The following is a 26554-nucleotide window of genomic DNA, read 5'->3' on the forward strand; positions in this document are numbered from 1 at the left end:
CAGTAACCAAGATGTGGGCAGAATGATAGTTTTTGGTTTTGTTCTCTATTTCTTTCTTAATAATTTCTAACATTTCAGGTTTTTTTTGACAACTACTTAGCACCACGCTGACGTGTTCATAATGCTATCTATTATAACTCCAGTATCTCTTGTTGGAGTGGTAATTGCTAGTTCAGAGCCCATCACTATGTCTTTAAAGTTAGTAATCGTTTTTTTAACTCATTTGCGTTACTTTTCATTGTTGCTTTCACACCAGAAGCAGGATGTGGTATTGACCCTTTTATTGTCAATTGTTATTTGAGAACAGCTCGATGTCTTTGGCACACACATCAAACCAGACTTTGAGCAGAGCTAAATGTGGCTTTGCTTTGAGAACTTCAATGGAGCCATGGCCCTTTGCATTTACAGAGGAGCTGTCTGCAATGAAAAGTCCCTTTGGCTTCTTGGCTAAACCAAAAGGTTGCATAACATGTGCCGTAAGTGGCAACTGAATTGAAAAACTGGTTATCTGTATGGTGGGCAAAAGAGAAAGATATTTTGGCATATCTCAGTTTCCCTCAGGATTTGCACCAGGTAAGAGATGTTGATACTTTTGATTACAGAAAAAACCATTTGTTGTCCCCGACTGCTGCCTTTGCATGTACAAGGGGTACAACTCTGTACCAGTGATGCTGTGAAAAGAGGAGCCTTGAACATTAGCTTCAGGGTCAAGTCCTGCAGTCCTTGGTCATTTGTGGGTGAATGAGAGCACCTTCCTAAGCAAACCTCCAGGGCATGCACCTTCTTGACATTTAGGTCTCTCTTAAAGATCTGCCCCTGTGAGGATGCCTTAAAGAAGTCTGATGCTAACAGTTTAGGGGTGCAGTTTCTGTAGTTTTATTCATGCATTTTTTACTGAGAAGCCTTATCTCTGGCCAAACTTGTGTTGTTTACATCTGAGTTTATCTTGACTGTAATAATAATAACAATCAATAATATTGTGGTTTCTATGGAGTACTTAAATAGATGTCATTGATGGGCTCTTTCCACCGTTCTTTTTTTTCCAAGAAAAATAGCCCATAAATTTGAATTTTTTCAGAAGTGAGACATTATTTAGTCTTAGTAAAAGATACTGTTATTACTGCTAGCTGCAATACAAATGTGACAATTTATACAACACTCTCTTCACGTTTACAAATAACAGTATTAGGATGAAAAGGAAAAATAATGACATTCAGAATGGGCCTGGATCTATCTAAAAATGCTATTGATTCTTTTATTTCAGTTTATTTGTACTCAGAAGTCAGGTTCTGCATATGGAAAAAGAGAAAAATGAAATCAGCACTTTTCCCTCCAACTAAGATTTGTGGATGTTGCAATTAGGGCAACAGATTATGCCTCCAATTTTAGAGAATTTTCTGTTTAAAGTTGCATGTACATATACGCCTCTACAATATCTGACATCTGCTTGAATATGCAGATATTTGTTTTGACACTGTGACAGTTGCAGAAAATGTTTTTTTTTTTAATTTTTGAAACATGTCAGTGTGATAATTAGACCTTAGTTCCTATTTGCCAGTGACATAGAGTTTGAAGTCAAGTATTTTCTGATTTATTTGTAGGCTGTTTTCTCTAGTCCACACTGCTTACTTCTGAAACCTGTGCCATTTCTGTAAGGTGTAGACTTTATTCCATAACCTGTTTGGCTTCCTTCTGGCACCAAGAGTAATTTCTATTTGTTATTAAAAAAGCAAATATTTTTAATGAAGTTGATCATCCAGGTTCTGGATTACTCATGTAGAGATCAAGGCCCACCTTCTGGCTCAGCTGAAGCCTTTTGTACAGAGGATTGATGTTTAGGTTGCAGTAGTATATGGAAGCTAGTCACAGTAGTACATTGAAGCTAGCCAGGACTTCACTGTGCCCCACTCTTTATTAACTGATTAGTTAAAGATATACTGTCTTGAGAAGTCTTATGGTTCAAAAGTTGAGGCGACCTTTGTCTTAATGGCTGATGCTATGTAAGCACGCCATAAAACCCTTAAGTCCCTACTCCTTTCCAAGCATGCCAGATGTGTTTCCATGCTATATAGCTTATCACACATTAAGTCCATCCACAGGCCAAATGATTTTCCAGTGCTTACATCAATTCTTGCCCTGAAGGGCATACATAATGCCATGCAAAGCCACAAAATAGGAAAGGATTTTCTACAGCTAAGTGACTCCAACAGCTGATCTTCCTTCCTACCCAAACCACACTGTGACTGTGAGATGCAGCCTTTCCTGTAGTTGTTGTTCTGTGTATAAGGTTGCCTGGTTTATGTTGTGCCTCCTGTGCAGGAGTTTTTGAGTTGTTGCCTGAGGGTATTCACTGTAATTTGCTATGAATTGTTTTGTTTTTGTTACCCTGTCCCCAAGCTCCTAGCATTGTTTACTTCACCTGATTTTGCTTAGCATTTTCAGGAAATCTATCATAGATCTGCTGGTTCCTTATGCTTGTGGAGAGAAAGTGATCTTTTTTTTCCTTTCTCCATAACCTTCAGCATTTTGCACTGATTCTGTAGCCATGAACGTCTCACGCGTAGGTCACTCCTCACAGATTCAACTTATTTTTCAAAAAACATCTTCTGTTATTAGAATGTTTTAAATAGCAAGGAGGATCTGCAAAGAACCACATGAAAAGCTAAAGGCAAGCAGAGAAATGTTAGAGATAATTAGAACTCTGAAAAATTTTTGGAAGCGAAGTTGTTTGTTAGGGTCACTTGTGAATTATCATTTTTTACCCATGAGGTTTGGCACTGGGTGTTTTAACATTATAATGCAATCAGAACTCTTTTTTTTTCCTGGAACTTGAGCCTTATGTTCTTCTTTACCTCCACTGTAGCATTCTGCAGTACCCTGGTGCTCCAGAGTCTTCAGGGAGGCTCAGTGAGGCAGAGATTTTTGTATCTGGACTCAGGAGTCATTCACTCGCTTTGGAAATTCTGAGTCTTTGTGAACCATTTGGATGGAAACAGCTAATCTCTCCAACCTGAGTAGCTCTACTTTGTATTTGTTCTGCCTGTTTGGACTGCAAGTTCTTTGAGGCCAGTGTGTATGCATGTTTGTGTAGCATATTGCACAAATGACCACAGTATCAGTTGGGTTCCTACTTCTGCAATACATAATTAAGTTGACTGCTTCTTTAGAAGAATAACAAATACACTATCTACTTAAAATGCACTACAAATTGATGCCTTAAAATGGAAATGTGAATGTCCTAATTAACTTCTTCAAAAGGTGTACATGCTATTGTGGTTGTAAGAACAATACATTTGCTCATTTATGCTGTCTTGGGACTGGCCTAGAACAAAGCTGCACGCTTCTGGAGATTGTTTCCAAACTGTTGTGCTTGCTGACCCCTACAGAGGAAAGCAGGAAGTGTTTTTGAGAAGCTATTTCACAACTGGCTGCTACTTCATCTGCTCTTCCTCTGTCTGCAGCCTCTGCTTTCGATGAGTTGTTCCTCTGCAGGCTGTGGAGGGATGGACAACATGGTCACAGGACCTGTCCTGTAAACAAAGAGTCATAGAATCATAGATTATTTGGGTTGGAGGGGACCTTTAAGATCATCTAATTCCACCCCACTGCTATAGGCAAAAACACCTCCCACTAGACCAGGTTGTTCAAAGCCCCATCCAGCCTGGCCTTGAATGCCAGAAACTCTAGAGTGGGAGCATCCACAGCTTCTCTGGGCAACCTGTTCCAGGGTCTCACCACTCTCACAGTAAAGAATTTCTTCCTAATATCTAGTCTAAATCTACCCTCTTCCAGTTTAAAGCCGTTTCCCCTCATGCTGTTGCAACATGCCTTTATACTGGTGGATGTCAAGCTGGAAATGAGCCAGCAGTGTGCCCTCGCAGCCCAGAATGACAACCGTATCCTGGGCTGCATCAAAAGAAGCGTGGCCAGCAGATCGAGGGAGGTAATTCTGCCCCTCTGCTCTGCACTGGTGAGGCCTCACCTGGAGTGCTGCGTCCAGATGTAGAGTCCTCAGTACCGGAGAGACACAGACCTGTTGGAGCATGTCCAGAGGATGGCCACAAAAATGATCCAAGGGATGGAAGACCTCTCCTGTGAGGACAGACTGAGAGAGCTGGGGCTGTTCAGTCTGGAGAAGAGAAGGCTCCAAGGTGACCTGATAGCGGCCTTTCAGTATTTAAAGGGGAGATGTAGGAAAGAAGGGGATAGACTCTTCAGCAGGATATGTGGTGATAGACCAAGTAGAAATGGCTGCAAGCTTAAAGAGGGTAGATTTAGGTTGGACATAAGGAAAAAGTCTTTTACAGTGAGGGCACTGGAACAGGTTGCCTAGAGATGTGGTTGATACTCCACCCTTGGAGACTTTCAGGGTGAGGCTGGATCACGCCCTGAGCAACCTGATCTAGCTGTGCACGTCCCTGTTCATTGCAAGGGAGTTGGGAGCCTTCTCTTCTCCAGGCCAACAAGCCCCAACTCTCTCATCTTTGTGGCCCTCCTCTGGACCCACTCCAACAGCTCAATGTCCTTCTTTGTGTTGGGACTCTACACAGTACTCCAGGTGGGGTCTCATGAATGTAGAGGAGAAGAATCACCTCCCTTGACCTCCTTGGCCTTCTGGTCTGCAAGCACACATTGCTGGCTCATGTTGAGTCTTTCATCAACCAACACTCCCAAATCCTTCTCTTCAGAGCTGCTCTCAAGCCATTCTCCTCCCAACCTATATTTGTACATGAGATTACCCCTACCTGGGTGCAGGCCTTTTTGAACTTCATGAGGTTGGCATGGGCCCACCTCTCAAGCCTGTACAGGTCCCTCTGGATGGCATCCCTTCTCCCTAGCATGTCAACTGCACCGCTCAGCTTGGTGTCATCTGCAAACTTGCTGAGGGTACACTTGATCCCACTGTCCACGTCACCTACAAAGTTGTTAAATAGTACCGGTTCCAACACCGATCACTGAGGAATGCCACTCATCACTGGTCTTCACTTGAACACTGAGCCACTGACCGCAACTCTGTGAGTGCAGCCATCCAGCCAGTTTCTTATCCAGTGAGTGCTCCATCCATGAAATCCATTTTTCTCCAGTTTGGTGACCAGTATGTCATGTGAGACAGTGTCAAACACTTTGCGCAAGTCCAGGTAGATGATGTTAGTTGTTCTTCCTTTATCCACTGACACTGTAACTCTATCATAAAAGGCTACCACATTTGTCAGGCGTAACTTGCCATTGGGGAAGCCATGTTGGTTACCACCAATCACCTCATCTTTATTCTCCGTGTGCCTTAGTAGGGCCTTCAGGAGGATCTGCTTCATGATCTTGCCAGGTACAGAGGTGAGACTGAGTGACCTGTCGTTCCCTGGATCTTCTTTTTTTTTCCTTATTGAAAATGGGGTTTATGCTTCTCCTTTTCCAGTCAGTGGAAACTTCACCAGACTGCCATGACCTTTCAAATATGATGGATAGTGGTTTGGCAATTTCATCTACCAGGTCCCTCAGAACTCGTGGATGGATCTTATCGGGTCCCGTGGACTTGTGCATTGCCAGTCTCTTTAGATGGTCTCAAACTTGATCTTCACTTACAGTGGGCAGATCTCCCTTCTCCCAGTTCTTACTTTTGCTTTCTGCAACTTGGGCAGTGTGGCTAGAGCCCTTGATGGTGAAGACTGAGGCAAAGAAGTCATTGAGTACCTCAGCTTTCTCTGTATCCTTCGTGATCAGGTCTCCAGTTTCCTTCCAGAGAGGGAAGTGCACACAGGAACTAGGATACAGTCTTGATAATTCTATGTGCCAAGGCACCATTAGATAATGAAATAGAGAATACGGAAGAATAACATGCTTGCTTAAACATACTTAATGAGGATTTGACAAATGTAATTTTTTCTCCCTCTGATCAGCATTGGAGTATTGTGGTCATTTCTGCATCCCAGTATAGAAGAGACATGCAGATATTGGACAGTTCAGCAAAGGCTCACAGAGATTATTATGGGGCAGTGGTCACAAAGTGAGTTACAAGAAATTCCATCTAACCATAACTTTTCCTCTGTGAGTCCTTGCACAGGTTTCCCAGATCGCTATGAGGTTTCCTCCTTGGAGATCTTCAATACCCAACTGGATGTGAGCTTGGGCAGCCTGCTCTGGGTGGCTCTGCTTGAGCAGGGCTTGGGGCAGATGTCTCTAGAGGTCCCTTCCAACTTCAACCATTCTGATTCTGTAGTTTATGTAGACTTTTTTTAGGTTGTCCTTAAATGGCTCATTAAATGAGATCAAGCTTGTGTAAAGGCAAAGCAGGGGTCTGTGTTAGTTCCAGTGGCTATGACACACTATCAAGTAAATGATTCTGTCTCCCGCAGGTGCTTTTTTGGTCCCTTGTGTATATTTCTTTATTCTTTCTTTAGTTACTATTATAGCTATGTTTTTTTACAAGGAAGAGAATACTTTCAGTAGGAGCTGAAAATTATTTATCTTCTCTAGGGGAAGAATCCTGGGTCCAAATATTCACAAATTTTGTCTGATGATAGCCAGATTCATTTCTAGGACTATTAAGAAATTACTTCGAGTAACAGTATTGTTCAGTAGTGGAGTGCAACTTGCTGTTACACGTGTTCCCAGTGATTTATTCCAGGTCCATGAAAGAGGAAAGTTTTACCATGGGTACCTTTCATTTTTTTTAGCTCAAAATCTACCAGTTCCCTTATCAGTTAGTAGCATTTACAAAAATGGCCACCTCCACAAAACCAAGTATTCAGCTTTTCAACATTTTATAGTGATCCAGGTATATTCAGTGATTAAGCCTCTCAACATCCCTATGATGGAGACGAGTTGGTATATATTGCAAATTAATAGCTAAGAAAGTAAATAATTCAGTCACATGGGTATTTTATTTAAGCTTTAGTCATTTGACTTCTAATTACATGCTGTAACAACTACACTGTGCTTCCCTGGAAGGGAAAGTCTTTTAATGAAGAGCTTCATTCCAGGAAATATTTTGTTCCCCTCTTGCTGATCAGGAGAGCTCTGTCGGATGGCTTTCTGAATCAGCGTGGCAAAAAGTACAGATTTTACTCCAAGACAAACTTTGGAAGGCAAACTTGAGGTTTGATTGGCAGAAGCAAAGGATCTGGGCAGACTTGGCACTAAATGAGGGCAGCAGTTGGTTTAAGTGCCTGAAGCACTGTCAGTCACTTGCTAAAGATATGCTCGTGAAACAAGAAAATATGCTGGTAGCAGCACCTAGGTAATCTTCCCCCTCACACCCCCCCAGTTCAGTATTTGACTTATTCAGCAGCCTTGTAGCTCCATCCTCTGGAGAAGATAACCTGCACCTGCGGTTTTCTATGCGAGGAGGGATTTGAGTTGTAGAAAAGAAAATCCTGACAGTGGGTCTGAGAGGGTCAAGCATGGTCTGCTGTGGAAAGTAAAGCCAGCTGGTTCAGCTTGTGAAATAATTCAAAGCAGCTTTAAGAGTATTCTGATATTTTCCAGATCAGCACTGGCCCCATGCAGCTGCTCCAGCAGCTGGAGAATTGCAATCGTGAGCTGCTGCTGACATTTGCCTACATCACCTCTGGAGGGAGGGAAGAATGATATGCAGGTGGTTGTTCTGGCTTTGTGGTGCACGAACACCCTGTGTGAAGAGAATCTGGCCTGTCAGCCAGTGTGGCTTTATGGCTCTTCTGTGCTCCTGTGGTGGTGTAAGTTAGAGCCAAGTTCTGTACTGAAATAAAGCAGGAGATGGCTGCTGCTACTTGTAAGGGCACGGCTAATTCTTTCTACTCCTTCCCATCCTTTCTTGAACTCAAGGAGGCTGTCAAATTAGTTGCACATTTTTGCATACTCTGCAGAGATATGTAGCTGAGAAACTTCTTCAAGTTTCCTTCTAAGAAGCCTGGAGCATCTGTGAACAGTGGATAGGAGTGCTTTAGCAGACTACGATTTGCATCAGTGTTCCTTTCAAAAGGTGTTGGTCCCACGAGGGCTTATACAGATGTTTTTATTGGTTTGTGATGGCCTGGCAGTACTTGGAACAGAAAGACAGAGCTGTGTAACCACCTGGATGCCTGAACTCAAAACTTTTTCTCCAGTGTCAAGTATTTAAGGCACTAAATAAAAATCTGAATACTTCATACCTACTTTTCTCTCAGAATGCTGACAGGGCACTTACTGATGTCAGTGTCATTGCAATGCTTATGATGCAAATTGTCACTCTCTGCTACTCTGAAATGTCTCTCGGGGGACCTATTTCACATTAAAAGACCGATCTCTGCTCTCAGTAACCCCAGTATAAATCTAGAATAAATTTTATATTGTCAACAGCAATTATAAATGCCACTCAGGGCATAAGTGATAGATGCAGGTCCTGCCTGAAAGTTGATTCAGAGCTCTGATGATAATGTTACTGCCAAGTACAGACATTTGCCATCTTCTCAGCTTTGGGTGTGCACTCATTCCTTTCCTTTGGATTCAAATTCTCTTTTTGTGAGGGAAAACCAAACTTATCTACAAATGCAAAATACGACCTGGCCATACTCATTTCCATGCGTTATGTTGGATTTCAGCAGATTGCCTGTCAATAATGCTGACCTTATGCATTTTATTTCCTCACCTGGATACTTATCATTGCTTTAGACTGCTCTGATTTTACCCACAGACTGAGGAAAAAAGTCACCTTGCCTCTCTTTCAGTTTCTGCTCTTTTTTTTCAGTTGAAAAATTAAAAAATAGAAAACCACCAGGAAAAAAACAGCAAAGAAACTTAAGGTAAACAAGAGTCTACAAAATAAATATAATGAAAAATGGAATAGGTGCAAAATAACCTGAAGCCCTTCTTCAGGTGTGCAGAGGCCTTTCCTTGGTTTTCTGTCAGCCAAGGTTACTACCAAACTGTTAAGAGTTCACTGAATAAACCATTGGACGTTGTGAAAGTTCCCACTATATCAAAATTACAGAAATAGTCACTGACTAAATTTATGCTGATCCACTGGGAACGTTTTTAGAAAGTTTAATAGCCCTTAAAATTTCTCATTTCTACCTGTCATGGGCTTGCCTGTGACTGCTCATTTTGCTGTGTTATAAAAGCAGGTAGAAAATCAGATTTCTGGCTTAAAACCTCACAAAAACTACCCTTCCTGTTTAAGACAGCAGCAGCCACACATCATTTAAGCCTGCATTTCTTTCTACACCTACCACAGGAACATAGCAACACGTTGCGTGGCTTGAAGTGCTTCTGGTCTAATTAGAAGAGCTTGCAAAAATCTGTGCAAAGAGAATATATGAGAAGAACACTGGAAGGTATAAGTAGCAGAGGTCTAATTTCGAATACTGAGTATCTCACAAATGAGAAAGGCATCTTTAAAATATAGGCTCTGAACTCTGTTGATAAGGTCATTAAGTAGCTGCAGTGATTGCAGTTGGTTTTGGACACCAGTGAAGAACTTCTGCTATGATTCACAGAAAATGAGTGGTTCCTTTTTCCTCCCCTCCCCTCCCCTGTCTTTCCCTTTCCCCTTTCCCCTTTTGTTCTTTGCCATCCCCTTCCCCTTTTTTTTCTGACTCTCATGCACTTCCAGTCTGGTAGGCTGTGGTGGTTTCACAGCAGTAGACAGCTCAGCTCACCATGGTGCTCTCTCACTCTCTCTCCTCAAAAGAGCAGGTAGGAGAAAACTTGATGTTAAAAGACTTGAAGGTTGAGATTAGGACAGGGAGATCTCTCACCAATTGCTGTTATGGGCAAAACAGACTCCATCACAGGATCCTTCCCATGGGATGCCGTCTTTCCTGAACTGATGCTGCGTGGGCTTCCCACAGGCAGCAGCTCCAAGCAGTGCTCCAACATGGCTCCATACCACCCTTCAGGCACTGCTCCAGCACAGGTCCCCATAGGCTGCAGCTCCATGGGGTTGTGCCTCCTACAGGCCACATCCACTGCACCGTGGGCTCCACCATGGCTGCACATGGAGATCTGCTCTGCATGGTGCCCGTGGGCTGCAAAGGAACAGCCTGCTCCACTGTGGACTTCTCCTGGGCTGCAGGGGGCTTCTGCTCCACACCTGGAGCACCTCATGCCCTCCTTCCTTGGTGCCTGCAGGGCTGTTTCTCTCACATTTTCTCACTTCTCTCTCCCAGCTGCTGTTGCACAGCAGTTCTTCCTTTTCTTAAATCTGCTCCCTCAGAGCAGACTTGGCCAATTCTGGCCAGCGGCAGGTCTATTTTGGAGCAGATGGAGCTGGCTCTGATCTAACATGGGACAGCTTCTGGGTTCTGCTCATAGAGGCCTACTCTGCAGTTCTTTGCTGCCAAAACCTTGTCATGTAAACCGAACACATAATTCTAAGAATATGTATCCTGTCAAAGGGCACCTGAGCAGAGCACCTGATGTAGCAAAGAGCTTGAGGATGCACACAACTCTAAGCACATTAATTATTCCCTGCTTTTAAAGAGCACTACATAATTGAGGGAAGTGGCCTTGAAGGACATTCATATGCACACTGGTGGATCAGAAGTGAGGTACCCAATATATTACAGGATTGTATTTGTGAAATACATGGCAGAACACCACAAACATGGTAATGATTTTATATTAGTTGATGCAGTAGTGAGTAGAAAAAGTGGGAAGCTGGCCTGTAAAACTATTCCTGTTAGGAAATCAACCAGCTATTAAAAATTGAATTGATTGAGAGTTCAGTATAGTTCTACAGAAAGGTGGTTAAATACTTAAATATCAGCTTTCTCAATGGATTGACAATTCAAAAGAAAGGCCAACTGCTGGGAAGCTGTGTTAATAGTGTGTGCATTTTTACTTTTAAAAAGAAATATGTTATTAAGCATAAGATAAGCAAGTTAACTTGACAAGTGAGGCTTATTTCTGTGTCATCTATTTCCCTTGTTCTGTATCTATGGGGCTCCTCCATTCAAACTAGTGCAAAACGTGTGCGCAGACGGGAGAGGCAGAGGTGATGATGATGATGCTCTATGATAAGCAGAGCATTCCTGATGCAGAGCCTGGGTTTGGGTCCTAAACTGAATGTACTGGAAGGGAAGTGTTTATCTTGGTTTCATCTTTTTTGTTAGATAAGAGAAGAGTTTCAGGTAATTTCTGCTGAGCAAAGCCTCTGTCAGTTCTCCAGGAACACAGCAGAAGGTGGCCATTATCCTTTTTCAAATAGTTTGTCCTAGAATACCAGGATCACACCAGTAGTTTTTGCCCCGTTCCTCCTGCAGTGGATAGTCCATCCTTTGAACCATGTCAGAGGCTTACTCCCTATGGTTCTTGACACAGGAGGGGAGCAGCAGCTTGCTTGGCAGGTTGGGTTTAAAGACAGTTTGTTAAGCCTGACTTATATGGGCGGATGTAGTGCGGCAGAAATTATGCTTACCTGTAGTCCTAGGACTGAGCTGAAGTTCTGGATGAACCTGGGAATGTGCCTTTCTGCATTTAAGTGGGAGTTTCAATCAGATGAAAACACAAAGCAAATGCACTGTTTGCATTATTAGATGGGAATTTTTACATCCACAGGGGTACAGACTGAAGGAAGGAGTTCACAAGCTCCCTTAAAATATCATCTGCTCATTCCTTGTTCACACAATTTCACATTTTCTTGTTTATGTCTTTCTAGGGGTGCAAGTAGAACACATCTTTTTGGTCTTGAAATTCCTTATATCCAGTTCCTGATAACAGTCCAGTTATTGACTCTGGTGACTTCTGTAGAAAAAAAACCCAAGTGGACACAATCATAATGAATCGAGATTAAAAATTTAGCCAGACTTAAAGAGGAATCAAAACCTGACAAGATGGATGGAGCTATGGTCATGAGATGTAATCAGTAATATGAGAATGATAAGTGATTAATCTAGACATCTTTTGTCTGGGAAAAGGCTTATAAAAATAGGAGAAAATACATATATAAAAGCAGCCTGCAAAGCTGTGTAAAAACATAATGAAATATGTAGATAATTATGATAGCATATAGCAAAATATTAACCCAAATGATTGCAAATTTGCAGAGAAAATGAAAGGAATAAGGCAAAAAGAGAGTATAGTATGAAGAAGTATAAAGAAACCACAAAAACAAAAACAAAGATGTATAGTCTGGTCAATCACAGCACCTGGCAATCCATTTTGTTATTTGTCTGAGAACTAGTGAGTAATTCATGATAGAAGGGCTGCTCTGAAAGTAATGCCTCCTATTTTATTATGTTGGCTCGCGATGTCAGTGATGTATGTTGGTGATATGGCAATAAAGTAGAGCAGATTTTTATGACTGCAGCATGCAGGCTCTTGTTCATTGCTGGTGAAAGTGCATAGCTAATGGTGGTGATTATGTTGAAAAATACTGATCTGTAGCCAAGAATTTGCTCTATCAAACAGTGTTATTGTGCTCTTTGTTATCTGTTGTGGTTTCCATGGAAATAAATAGGAAGCATTACTTTCAGAGCAACCTACCTATCTAATGCATATCTGAGCATGTGAGGCTGAAAAAAAAGCCTTATGCAGTATTGCTGGGAGAGGAAGGCTATGTAGTCACTACAAGAAATAACAATATTAGTTTGAATTCCTCTGCCTCAAAGGTTTTCTAAACCAAAATCCTCTGGAGTTCTTTAACGCCAATAGATTTCAGAAACCTGTTATTACTGGAATTAGGACAGCAAACGGGGCAAGGGAAGAGATCCTTTCCCTTTCCCCTCCCCCTTTCCCCTTCCCAATCAAGTCCACTATTTTGGAAGCTTTTCTTCCTTATTTAGTTTCTTGTTACCATTTTCACAGAAGAAGACAATTCTTTGGCCTCTCTCCTTTTCTGATTTCCATCTAAATATCTGATCATGACAAATTAATGTTTTTTGTTTGTCTGTGTTGTCATTTAGCACAAGTCGTCATTTTTCCCTAGTAGGCATTTATTCTCTGCTATTTGTGGGCAGCATTCATATCTCTTTGAATCCTTTGTTTCACATCTTTTGGAAGAAAGCTGTTAATTTCCTTTATTATCCTAATGTCCTGATCTAGATTCAAATTATCTTTATTTTCCTTTAAATATGACTGCCTAGACCCATACTGCAGATGGATGCCTATGGCATCTATGATCTGTGTACTGTCACTGATACTTTCCTCCTTCTACCAGAAACATTGTACCTGATAACAACTGAAGACTGTACACATTCTTTCACAAACTTAGTCATTCTGTCCTCTGTGAATAGCCTAGGCCTTTTTCCTTTCTGTCATCTCCAACTAATGAGTTCTCAGCTTTGGAAAGGACTTCTTGTTAGTAAACTCTAAGTGCAAGATAATGCCACTTTTGTAGTATGCTATTTGATTCCATTTCTGCTATTCCTGCTCTCAGATTCTCATCAAAATATCCCAATACTGATTTTTACGGATGACATCTCTCAGCAAGCATCACAGATCAGTCTTGTTTTTAACTGAAGTCATTATATGAAAATATGAGTCATGAGTGGTTCCCACTGATTCTTGAGGTACAGCAGCAGTCAGCCCTGTTTTGCCCAAGAACTTCCTTTTTAAGTTCAGACCACTTCATTCCTTGCACTAATCCCTATCTTTGTGTGCTTTATAAACATCATGTGGTGTTTCATCAAATGCTTTTCTCATGTCAAGCTTGATGAAGACCCTGCATTTCTTTCATCTAGAAAATTACCTATCAAACAAAGCCAGTATTAATATAGTGTAAATTCACTCTGAATTCTATTCCAATATCTGTCTCAATGATTCTTTCCATTAAACTGCCTTCTTGTGAGCTGATTGCAAGAATTTAAAGTGGAGATACTTTAAAAACTTCTGGAAAGATGTTCAAGGGTATTAGGATGATAGAAAGTTTTCTGAAGGGCCTCCAGTCCATTATTGTTTTATCTCTGTTATGCCCTGCTTATTTTGTGTTGTCACCCAACCATGCCCTCAATCGCTAACACTTCCAAGGGGTCTCTTTTCTTTGTTTGCTTTTGCTATTGGTACAATGCACAGGCCTAAATGTCTCCTCAAGAGAAAGTTCAATCATTGATTTCAAAAATTCCTCATTCATTTTTGAAATACTGATGATGTTATTTCATCTTTCCTCTTACGGTCTGATAAAGCTTTGCCATCAAATCCAGGTTGCAGAAAGGCTAGAAGTCATGATTCTTTAGAATAGAACTAATGGTTTAGGAAATAAGAGCCCAGTTCTCTCATTCTTCACAGTTTATGGCTTATTTAGGTTTCTAGATGAAGTTTGCTTTATTGTTTTCTACCATTACCACATGGATTATTTGTCTGCATCAAACAACTAGATGAATATTATTAGTTGATTACCTACTTAAAAGATACTTGGTTGTGAAATACTGAAGTGATGGATTTTCTTGTTTGTTTTGGTTTAGTTTTTGTTTTATGTTTTTCTCTTTTTTGTTTGTCTTCTGGTTAAGTTTTAAAGTGAAACATGGAGGTAAGTAAGTAAAACAGCATCTGCCCAGGCTGTGCTTTGCTTTATCTCTGGCTCTATGCACCTGCCTTCCTGATCTCCTAAATTCATTATTTATTGCAAAAGCATGAATGTTAACACTATCTTTCATTTCAGTCATTCTATTTTAGCAGATTTACCTTTCTGAATCACTAACTGAACTCAACAAAAGGTTTTTATCTGCTGATAACTTTCCATCTGAGAGATTTAAAGTGCCGGATGACATTAGCTCTAGCTCAATGATGTTATTAAATTCTCACCTTAAATCTCACCTACAGAAAGCTCTTGTCAAGTCACATGAACGAGATGGTTGCATTAGTCATACTACACAAGTGATACACTCATTTCAGTAAGTTCACTGTATTCAGACTGAAGTTTGATCTATGACAGGATTCTTCATATCTAACATGATGTGGTTCTTTGCTTCAGTGTTTTTACTAGTTATATTCTTACCATTCTAATTTATATCCTCAGTGTTCTGGAGTATGCATTTCTCAAGATCCTTGCTGCTTTTGTGAAACGGAGATCAGCTACAGTAAAGAAAACATGCATTACAAAATTTTTCTTCTGTTCATAGCTCAGTTTGAAAGTAACTTTACTCTTTTAAAGTGTAATTTCTGTAGCCTGGCCTCTGAACTATAAAGTGGAATTGATGTGACTGACATTTTGCATGTGAGAATTTATGCAAAGATTGACTTATGGAAAGTTTAAATACACTATTTGAAACACTGGTGAATTATGAATGATTAAAATTGTGTTTATGATTTTTATTTCATTTTCCCCATTTTCTGACTTCTCTTAACACAGAAATATCCAGATAATTTGGGACAGATAGATTTCTTTATGTGTGAGTGTTGATGATGAAGGAAATTAGTGTCATTGACTAGATTTGGAGATTAAAATGCATTTATCTATGGATTAAGAAGTTTTGAGCCAGTTTTAGTGGGTGTTATGAAACAGGAATCAGCTAGCTACAGAACTCCTAATACACTTATGTATTTTTATAGCCTAAATCATCTTAGTATCAGAGCTCTTCAGCAACTTGAATGTACCTACAATACTCATGCGAGTTAAAAGGGTTATCTCATGCTTCTTTTAATGGGATAACTGAGGAGCAGAAAGATTAAATGGCTAAGTCAAAGCCAATGAGAAATCTGTAGCAGACTCAGAGCTAAAAGCGAATTCTTTGGGTTCAGGCCATTGCCTTGAACACAGTGTTATTTCCTCCACCTTGCATAAGGGCACTACTGAAGCCAGCAGCCCCTCCCAGAATGCCTTGTGAGAGGCAGAGGAGCTCATGAGGCAAAGTGGGCAGGCAGATGCCTGTCCTCTATATTTTCATATTGATAACTCCCTCTTTATAGCATCAGAAGATGCTTTACCATCCTGTATGTACTGTCCCTTCCAGTAATTAAAGAGGTTTGTAAATGCAATTATCAACGTCTTATAGTTGGGGAAAAGAGAAGGGAAGTGGCTGGTGTGTGTAGTGCTGTAACATGGATCTGTGTCAGAGCAAGAAATGGATGTTTTCAGAAATGGACATGTTCTTTCCTGAGATCATGCCATGACTCATCCACTGGCTCCAGCCCCATATCTGAAGGGGACTACACCTCACTCTTCTCATGTTGGGAACAGCAGCGATGCCCAGCAGCACAGAGGGCTTGCAGTTCATTAAGATTTGCAGATGGTCTAAGAGAGGAGCTGTTTGAGTAACAGGGCTTTCAGTGCCTCAGAGAACAGTGACAGCCCTGCTCTACCATACCAACAAATGTACCTGCCCCAGTCTCCTGTTAGCATTGGCATGTATGCCACATCAGTTACATTACGATGTTATTTCCCATGACTGAGAAGCACAGAAGTCATACACCCACGTCTTGTCTGTGCACTGAAAATATCAGTTGCATTCAGTGCTGATGAAAACAAGATGTGTTTATTTTGTTGTTTTTGAAAAAAAGTTATCAATTCTGAGAAACACAGAAGGGAATGTCCTGAGCATTAGGAGATGTGCCCTTCTGGTGCTGATACAAGGTGTGTGCTCAGAAAAGACTGTTTTCTAGTTTGTCCTTTTTCATCATCATTAACTTTCCTCTTGTAATTAAAGTATTTATCCATTGCTCCTCTTTTTTCAGTTACTTTCTGGTATATTTTTCCAGATCTTAAAATCTAATAATTCTATAAATCATTTTGACACGCACCACTGGCTCACTGGGTATAACTTCCATCAGCCTTGGCCTCTTTGATAAAAGGTGTTCTTACAGATCTGCATTTTGTCTTTTATATTACCTACTGGCTCAGTGGCCTTAGTCCAACTTAAATATTTGAGACTTGTCAATCTTTCCTACCTTTCTCTCTTTTTGATTATTATTTTTAAATTCTAATCCCCCTTTCTTTTTTTAAGTAGTACTCTGTCTTCTTTCATCCAGATCTGCCCCTCTTCTTTTTCCTTCTTTCATTAGTTTTCCTTCTTTAAATAGTGTATTTATTCATCAATGTATGTACATATTCATTTTTGGCCCCTTTTTACAGCTATTCTCCTACTCCCTGCGGCCTGCTTTGTAAACGGGCGGGGTCTGGGTTTTGTGGGTGAAGAATCTGATCCTTGCTACTGAGGCAAGCCTCTGTCCAGTGGTGCTGTGTGGAGTGACACATGGCTTGAAGTACCGCCGGTCTCGTTTGTGTAAACTTTGCCTCTTCGCTCTTTTGGGCCTTACTAGTTGCTGACACTGACATTCTCTGAAGCTTTTTTTGACTTAATGTACTGGCATTTATTTACAACTCCATCTTGGCCAAGTTTTATTTTACTCTTTTGCGTGTGAAATACATTGCTTATGAAAACAGACTAATAGCAGACGAGAGTGAAGCCTAGTAAAAACAGGTGTTATGCAATTTGTCACCACATGACCCTGCTAATGCATCTTTCGTCCAGAACTGCGGTACCCCTGCCATGTTTTAAAGTGCAGGAAGATAAGTGTGCACTGTACCCTGGAGTGCCTTCGTCTATAAATGTAATTCAGAAATATGGGAAACGGTGCTCTGAATCTGATGGCCTTTTTCAACACAATTACAGAAACAGCGTGAGATTGGGAACATTGCAGCTAGGGTGCACAGAACAAACAGGAAGTTGGATGTGCGGGATATTAATTCAAGCCCAGATAAGATTCTGATGAAGAGGGTTTTGTTTATAATCCTAATATGATGCTTGCATGCATAGCAGTTTTCCTGAGAAGCCCTATTGGATGCCAGTGCTCATCTGTAGAGCCCCATTTAATGACAAAGATACCAAAGGCTTCTGAATGGGCCTCTATGGACTACAAAGATATGGATCTAAAAAAATGTTGAATATTTAAATGATTTGATTTGACTGCAGGTGAAGACATTTTAGTCTGGAAAGATTGTGTGCAGTGTGAAATATAATGAAAGAGACAACATGAAAAACTCTTTTTACTTTCTCTCGGGAGGGAGATAGAAAAAGCATTCAATCCACCAGTCCCACATTTGCGTCTCTCTTTGTCCTTCCAGGATAACCTCCTGGAAAGTGCCAGGAGCCTCTCTTGAACGTTCAGTGCCTTCAGACTCCTGTTGGTATGGATGGAAACTAAAAACTTTTGATAGTGGAGAGATTTAACTCTGAGGGGCTGCAGAAAAAAAGATGCGTTCCTGTTCCAGGACCTCCAGGTGCACATAAGGTAAGTAAAGTTGGGCTGGCTGCTAGGAGTTTTTCCAGCTGTTGAACAACAACAAATCATCCCTCTAGTTAACCCCTCAAGACCTCACTGAATAATCAGAGCCTGCAGTATAGCCTGGAAATCAATAATCCCTGGTTTTGTGTGTCTGGAAACAGGTAAGAAACTAGACAGAGAAGATGGGCAAAGCAAGCATCAGCATACACACCCTTTCACAGGGAATACATAATCTCCAGCATTTTACCTGTGCAGAATCAGATGGAGCTTTTTTCTCATTGCACTCAACAGATAGGTGGCTGCTGCATTTGAGAAGCTTGTCTCATATTTGGCCTTCTGGTTATAGAAGCAGCTTCTGTGAATAGGTAGATGGAGAAATCTCCGTTTCTTCTAACTTGATGCCCTTTGATCTCACCTTTTGAAAATATGACATCTGGGCTGTTTTCCTGGCAATGAATTACGACACCAACTCAGGAAAAGGTTTTGTGGTAGGCAGACATTGCAAAAATTGCCAAGTGCAGACAGAGTCCTTTGATCTACATATGTGTGCAAATGAGTGTTCATACAGCTGGATGGCAGCTCTTTGAAATAGTATCAGCTCAGAAACTTTGCTCGTTGTATATTTATGAGATGCTGTGAAATAGTCATTCACTTCCGTATTAATACTGAGAGAACTTTTCACTCCCACCATTTTGTATTCAGCAAATAGTATGAAAATTAAGACACTTTTTTGCAGTCTTATGGAGTAACTTTCTCAGGACTGGTAACCTTTCAAGAGTTCATCAGTAGCAGATGCTGGACGTGGTATTACTTAACATTAATGGTCTTTTTTCCAAAAGTACAGACCAGACCCCTTTTTTCTACAAAGAACTGACACTGTGTCCCCCAGGGGAATCTTATCATCAGCCCCAAGGAAGGCTCTGCAATTTACTTTGCTATGAGGATTGCAGTGTTCTCATCTGCTGTTGCCAAGCATGGCAAATCTCCCTTTTCTCTCACTTACCTTGGTATTGCAAAGCCTTCCTCAGGAATACTGATCCCCACAGACAGTGAGGTCTGTTGAACATAACATAGTTGCAGACATGCACTAGTGCCAGCAGAAGCACCACATGTCCCTCAGCAGGAACAAAGCCTAGGAGACACATTCAGAGCCAATTCAAAAACACTGACTGAGAGAGGTCCTGTCTGTCTTGCATTTTGGAAGGATTTTGTCCCATGTTTGGATGGCATGGTAAAGGGATTTCTGCAGGAGAAGCTGAGCCTGCTGACTTTGTCGCTTCCTCAGCAACTTGTGCTGCTTTGTAGGTCTATCCAAACGTTGGGGCTTACTCTGTGATTTGTCCTGGCTGTGGCTATTTCTAACCACAGTGAATGTCTTTAGGCAGTTCTAGTGGGACAGCTGGAACAGAGAAAGGGTGTGACTGTTGCTGGAGTTAAGTCTTCTCTCGAACTTGCTTGTTGAAAGGAGAAGGATGCTCCGAACTGCTAAAAACTTCTCTGTACATTTCTGCCTCAGTCAATTCTTCACATTTCCTCACAAAAATTATTTCCCTTCCTTTGCTCTGCCAGATAATCCCTATGTTTAGCAGTGAGGTATGCTCTTTTCAGGCCATTCTTAATTAATATCTTTTAATCTGTCAATAATTAGTGTGGAAATCAGAAAGAATAATGTTATTGAAGCTACAGTCTGAGATCTGCTACCTGGCAACAGTGGATGTACATATCCATTATATCACAAAATTAGAAGCTGGAGCACGGACTGATCTGTCTGACATTTTGTAAGATGATATAAATGGGCCCACTCAACAAACACTAGATTTATGTGAGGATATGAATGATACATGTCTGAGGAAAAGATATTATCTCTCTTATGAGGGTGCAGTTAATACCACATATCAATTAAGTATAGTTCATTAAAGCCTCTGGGTAATCTTATTTTTGGACTAGATCAGAGGAGCTCCCTATAAGGACTGACAGAGGGGTTATCTCAGTAATAATCTCCATTTTCTCATGTAACATCTCTCACAGGATGGGCTAAGTGAAGTAGCATCTAGACTGCAATGAAAATAACCTTTTCAGCTGGAAAATAATAGTGTCCTATTATGTTTGAAGTAGTTGCATCAGATAGGCATATTGAGGCATGCCAGTCATGATAGTAGCGCTGATATGATAACAGTTGCATTATACACTTACTACCACTCCTCGGAGGAGAAATTTTGCTTTTTTCATGTTAACAGGATGTTGTTTTATCTAAAGCATTTCAGCTGTACAGATGGAGTGGCTTAGAGATAAGGAGGTGGCATTTTTTTCTTCGTGCTCTGGTTAAAATATTAATATCTTGAGAGATACAGTTGTTTTCTAGAATTTGGCTGCTTGTCTCCACCTTTTGAATCCCACGTGCTGTGCTTGAACTAGATTTACCAGCACGTACCATTATCAACACTAGCTCGTCAGCTTGCAGACACTGTCTGCAGGAGAAAAAGAACAAGGGGATTCTCTGCTTTGGGATCTCCCCATCTTCCTCCTCCTCAGATTCTCTCTGGGTGAGAAACATGCTTACCAAGTGGTGCCATCCATGCAGGCCATGTGAGGTCTTGTGGGGAAGCAGTGCTGACAGCCGCCTCTGCTTAAATGCTTGGCACTGCTGTCCACCTCTTCCTTACTCATCTTCTCTCTCCACCTCCCTTCTGCCCCCTGGATGGAGCCTTACTCACTGTGTGGGTATTGCCACAGTTACAGCACTCTAGAGCTTGACGCAGCCTAAAGTATGTCAGGTTTCTGGTAGCGCAGTTCAGCTAATCCCTGCTCCTATCTGGGGTTTTCTGTTTCAGAGGCACTCAGGGTAGGAAGCCATGCCAAATACAGTATAATGAGAGAAAACTGGCAGTGCTGACTTACTGAAGGTTTATTTCCCACAGGCCGTTCATACCATCATGCATGGTGCTTGAGTTTTCTGCTTCCCACAACGCTCCCTGAAGCCTTTTGGGATCCTCATATATCTTTTTCTAGTAATTATTCCACTTTGTGGATTTGGGTCTGTTATTTTCCACCTACCTGTGTTAATTGGGCGAGCAATCAAACTCCACATCCGAAGGCAAAGGATAATCTGTGGAAGTTTTGAGACTTGAGGGAGAGATTCAGAATGGCATAAAAGCAAATCCAGTGTATACAACATGAGTCAAAGTAGAGCCATTTCAAAAACCCAGCTCTAAACATCCCTATTAGCAAAGCTTCTGCACTATACTTAAAGGATTGGCAGCCATGTAGCTGGCTTCAGAAGTATAAAATGTGATTGTATTACCTGCCTTGTTGCACTATAACTAGCATGGTTCCTTGTGGAGCCTCAGTGCACAGCAGCTGTCAGCTCCGATGGCAGAGATGATGAGAGAGAAGTGAATGTCATGGGGCCAGCCTCTGGATGGTGCCCAGCTTACTCTCGTTTTGGGGGTAGCTCTGACTCAGGCTTCTGCTGTGGGGCTTTGAAGTAGCCCTTTCAGGGCACTAGGAAACTGGCAGCTACCTGAAGATAAAGGATGTTAATTTTTTTTTTCTCACTTTCCTGGCAGCTCTTCTGCTGGTCACACCTGATGTTTTTTTTTTTCAGGTTTATTTGCTGCTGTCTCCATATGAAAACCGGATGTTTTCCTTGCCAAAGTGCTGCCCCTCGCTTTAGAGGAGAGTAAGCTAACAGGCTATTGAGCTCCTCTGAGACAGACAGACTCTTCCTGAAGCTCTTCCTGACATCTCAGCTCCTGCCGCAGCTGCTGCTGATAGCTGTCACCACCTGAGGTCTCACTGAAACCTGAGTTCTTTATCCCACACACGTACAATTAAATTAAGCCAGCATGGTTCCCCAGAGAATGCATGGACCAGAAGGGGGCAAATAAGACAGGAAAGAGGAGATGGTGAACTAGTTCTTTCTTCCATTTGTACTTTCAACAAGATGAAGTAAGAAAGGCACATTTAATAGCATATCTCACTACAGCTTTTCAGCTTTTTCTGAAACACCTTTGCTGTGAGGCTGGGGAGACTTCTAAGGCTGCAGTTCTGATTAAGCAGTGTGCTACTGAAGGGCAGCTAATTAGCAAAGCCACAGTACTTGGGCTATTATGGTAGGTTCAGTTGTTTCATACTGAGAAAATGTAGGAGCTGAAAGCATCGCTCAGTCTATTTTTCCAAATGCTTCCTTTTCTTCAAGCTGGCTAAATACGTCATTTCAGGGTTTATTCTAGTTCACAATGATATCCTAAATTTTCACAGAATGCATATAATAATTTGCAGGTCCAGCACAATTTGTGTAAATGTTTCATCTCTTACCACCTTATGTGCATGTGTTGCTCTTTCTCTCCTGCTTGCATTAACTGGACATCTACTAATGCTCTGTGACCAAAGGCAAGAAATCATCTTTTGAAGTCTTGGTGTTGGAGGCCGGAACTTTCAATGACATAAAATCATTATTGTGCTCTGTTTAAGTGATTTACAGTTTTCCAGATTAGTTTTTCAAATTTATATATTTGAACCAACACAAAAATAATGCAACTAAAAAGCCATAAAATAAATGAGCATGCAGTTATGATACATTCATTAAGAGACGCCCAGATCTTTATGCCTCCATCAAAACATCATGCAATTATGCTGAGCACAGTAAATTCATCTCCTTGCTCTGCCTTTCTATGTTTCTTCTTGTTGTACTATTTTTTTGTCATGTGTGTCTTAAGAGGGGAGGAACTGCTATTCATCCAATTAGGCACTTACATAACATCAGAATCAGATGACTACTTGGTAGATAGTCTGTGTTATTCTGTGATCTTCTTACATGACTCATCTGGTCCTCTACTGCGTATATTAGGGGTCTTGACAAGCCTTGAAATAAAAACTAAAAGAGTATAAACAGAAAAAAAAAACCTTTGCTATTGAAAACATAAAGCAGAAAAAACTTCCCAAGAAGGACATGTGTTTCTATTTTATAGATAGGGACACTGAGACCTGACAAAATAATTCAACCTCGGTCACCCAGCAGGCAAACAGCCAAGAAAAGGTGAAGACACAGGTATCCTGAGCTCTGATACAATCCACTTCCCACTGGAACACAGCGCCTTTGAGTCCCTGCAATCTGCAGAATGTCGTTTTTTCTCTTACTCAGTAAGTAGCAGAAGCCACAAAGAAATCTGTGATAGCAATCCTGCTGAAGGCATTGAAGAAGCCTAGAGATACAGGGGAAGCCTTACTCTTTTCTTCGTGCAGTGGTAAAAGCAAATAAAACCGTAAAATCCCCCCTTTCAGAATAGAGTTAATATATGGAAGTGTGAAAAGATACTGCCTTATGCAAAGAGGCAGAGATACATGAGCCAAAAATGGTAACGGATTACATGTGGATGCTATGTATCCCACTCATAGTATTGTAGCTTTGAGGATCAAGACATTTTTGTCCTAGATACATGTGCTGATTCACCGAGAAAATGTGCAGTGTTAAATCACTGTGTTATATTTCTTACCCATGCTGGGGTTAGACTGGAGGTTGCAAACTGGGTTGTCAAAACAGCACATGTGGGATCCCATAACTCTGAAATCTGACTGTTTTAAACACCCATTCAAAATCTATCTTCACTTTAAAAAAAACAACAACTGGGAGGTGGGAGTATGTGGCAGAGGAAGGATCACCCTGCTGCTCGTTGTGTTTTACATCTCTATTTCCCTGATCATCTCCTTCAGACAACCATCCGAGACCATGACCCAGATCAAGTCCCAGACCTTTGGAGTGACTCCAAAGAGCCATCTGTATACTTTTATTTAATGTTTCAAGTACCCTAAAAAAATAGACAGGAAGTATCCACAACACTACAGCCTGTAACAGGTACACTGCTATGTTTAACGTTCCCACTGTAGAATGCCTCAGCGTTGTGTAAATGTTACAACAGATAATGCCAGTAACGTGCAGTACACAATTTCCTTTGATACCTTTTGGGGGTAGAATTAAGTAGAAGGATTTTCTACTACTGTCACAACCCACACACACGATTCTTACAGTTCTCAGTGTCATTTTGGTCTCAAGAGGAAGCAGGATGACTGAAGAGAATGACACTTGTGTTGTCTTCAACCTTAGTTATTTATTTTTTAAGACTGCTTGGATATCAAGGTTTAAATGAATACCAGTAGCTGAACAGACAGTCATGAACTTGCCTCGCACAAAGAGGAGCTGCATTTTAACTGCAGAACTGAGGATTTGTTGAACTTGGGCCTCAGATTTCAGTAGTATTTTTTTTCAAAGAAATCAATAAGCCCTAAGTATGAATAATATTAGGTCACAAATACAAGTCCTTTTTAAGGCATTACATCAATGTGATGCAAAATGTGAGCGAAGGCTGCCGACTTATTTTGGCAACAGAATCAGTTTTAGTAGAACAAGTCTGCTACAAGGCATTTCACCTCTAAGGTATCGATTAGACTATTGCCCATGTAAGCAAAGATAGCTATTTAATGTGCATCGAAGGGTGAGTCAGTAGTCTCATTGAATTTTCAAAATCTTAGTTTCCCAAAGCATTACGAAGGGTGCTTCCTCTCTTCTGTCTTACTGTTATTGCTAACAAAATAGGATTTGATGTGCAGGGAGGCTGTTCTCTTCAAGGCAACAGTGGTGTCAGTGAGACAGATGTGGTGTGGTTTGTGTTATCCTCCTTGCCCAGCCTTGGATGGGCAGCTTGCATGGGCACTGAGTGCCTGGAGCAACTTCTGTAGATGTTGTGTTTGACATTCCTGTCACCTCTTTCTGGCTGTTTCACAAATAGCTCAGTGGAATGTTGTTGCTGGTCTTGCCGGCTCTAATAGCAGATGTAATTTTATTTTTTTAAATTATATTTTAACTTATACTTCATATCTTAATCCTCCTCACAAGCAAATGCATAGTAATATTGTATGTTTGGCAAATGATGTTGCAGCTGAAATCTTCACATGCAGCGTGAAACAACTATTTGTGCTGAGATGAATGGACGATTATTACCTCTCTGTTTTCTTTTTCATTATCCTTTTGAATTAAAACCTCCTTGCAAAATCATTATCCTTGTTTTAAACTGCTCTTTGTATTAAATGTCACTGCCTCTTCTAGTGTTTTTTTCTTTTGTTTAGATTGAGTTCTAATTTTCTGTTATTTCCGAACTCTTAATTTCCTTATTGTTTCATATTTGTATGTCTTCTTCATAAATTCAGTATGTACATACTCCATTTTGTTTCTCAAGAACGGGTAGGCCAAAAAGTGGCAGGAACATTTTCTGAAAGCTGTATTTACAGCTCTAGTGGCAAGCACTCTCCTCCTACACTGAAAAGCTGTGAAAAACTGTCAGGATGTGAGCATGCATAACAATGCTTCTGACTACTGGAGCTGATTTATTTTTTAACCATGGCTTTATTTTGTCAGCTAGACCAAATACAGTGAGAAAGAGTTACAGAATTAGAGAATTACGGACTATCCTGAGTTGGAAACAACCTGCAAGGATCATTGAGTCCAGCTACTGGCTCTCCACAGGACCACCCAAAATTCAAACCATATTTCTGAGAGCATTGCCCAAACTCTGTTTGAACTCCAGCAGACTTGGTACTGTGACCACCTGAAAGTCTTCTAGTAAGACCCAGCAAATAATTCCAGTTCAGAAATGAAATGGTCAGGAAAATTCCCCGTACATGCAGCAGTAGTTGGTAACCTCTGAAATGCATCACAATATCACTTACGGCCAGAGGGGTAAAAGAATCTCAAAACTGTGATGTGCCACAGGGAGGAAAGAAGGAAGAGAATGGGTGTCATCAGTATCATGGATCCCTGCAGTAGACTGGTTTAGTCTTTTGTTCGTGTAAGAATTTATGCTGAATAACCAATGGAAATAAACCTGATAGTATATGCAATATAATAGTGCCTCACCACCCTCTGAGTCAAGAATTTCTTCCTAACATCTAACCTAAACCTCCCTTCTTAACAATTCCTTAAGCAGCCTGAAGTTTGCTCTCTTGAAGTTCAGGGTCCTGACTCCGCTCTTTGCCAGGCACACATTCCTTGAGAGCATGAACTCAACCAGTGCGTGGTTGCTGCAGCCCAGGCTGCCTCTGATATTAACCTCTTTAACACTGGTGAGCACCAGTTCCAGCAACACTTCACCACTAGTGGGTCTGTCCAATACCAGACCCAGAAAGTTGTTGTCAGTGGACTCCAGGAGGTACCTGGAGTACTTTCAGCTCCCCGTCTGGATCTGAGGTTTTTCTCTGCTGCTTCCTAAAGCAACAGTGTTCCCTAATTCTCCTCTGTCCATCAGCAGTGCATCCTCTTCCCCCATAACATCTAGTATAAAGACCTGGAGATGAGCAGCAGGTTGAGATAAGATGCTGCTGGTTGAGGAAATTATGGGAAGAAGAATTACATTCTGGTGTCTGGAAATCTGGGAAATGGAAAATAATG

General features: G+C 41.1%; 1 long non-coding RNA gene across 1 annotated transcript; it reads left to right on the top strand.

Annotated features, from left to right (window-relative positions):
- LOC110395107 lies at positions 210-25258 on the top strand. Its single transcript, XR_002436168.1, has 3 exons — positions 210-573; positions 17954-18120; positions 21719-25258. It is a non-coding gene; the product is annotated as an uncharacterized LOC110395107 (long non-coding RNA).

This window comes from Numida meleagris, chromosome 2 (assembly GCF_002078875.1).
Source record: "Numida meleagris isolate 19003 breed g44 Domestic line chromosome 2, NumMel1.0, whole genome shotgun sequence".
Lineage (NCBI taxonomy): Eukaryota > Metazoa > Chordata > Aves > Galliformes > Numididae > Numida > Numida meleagris.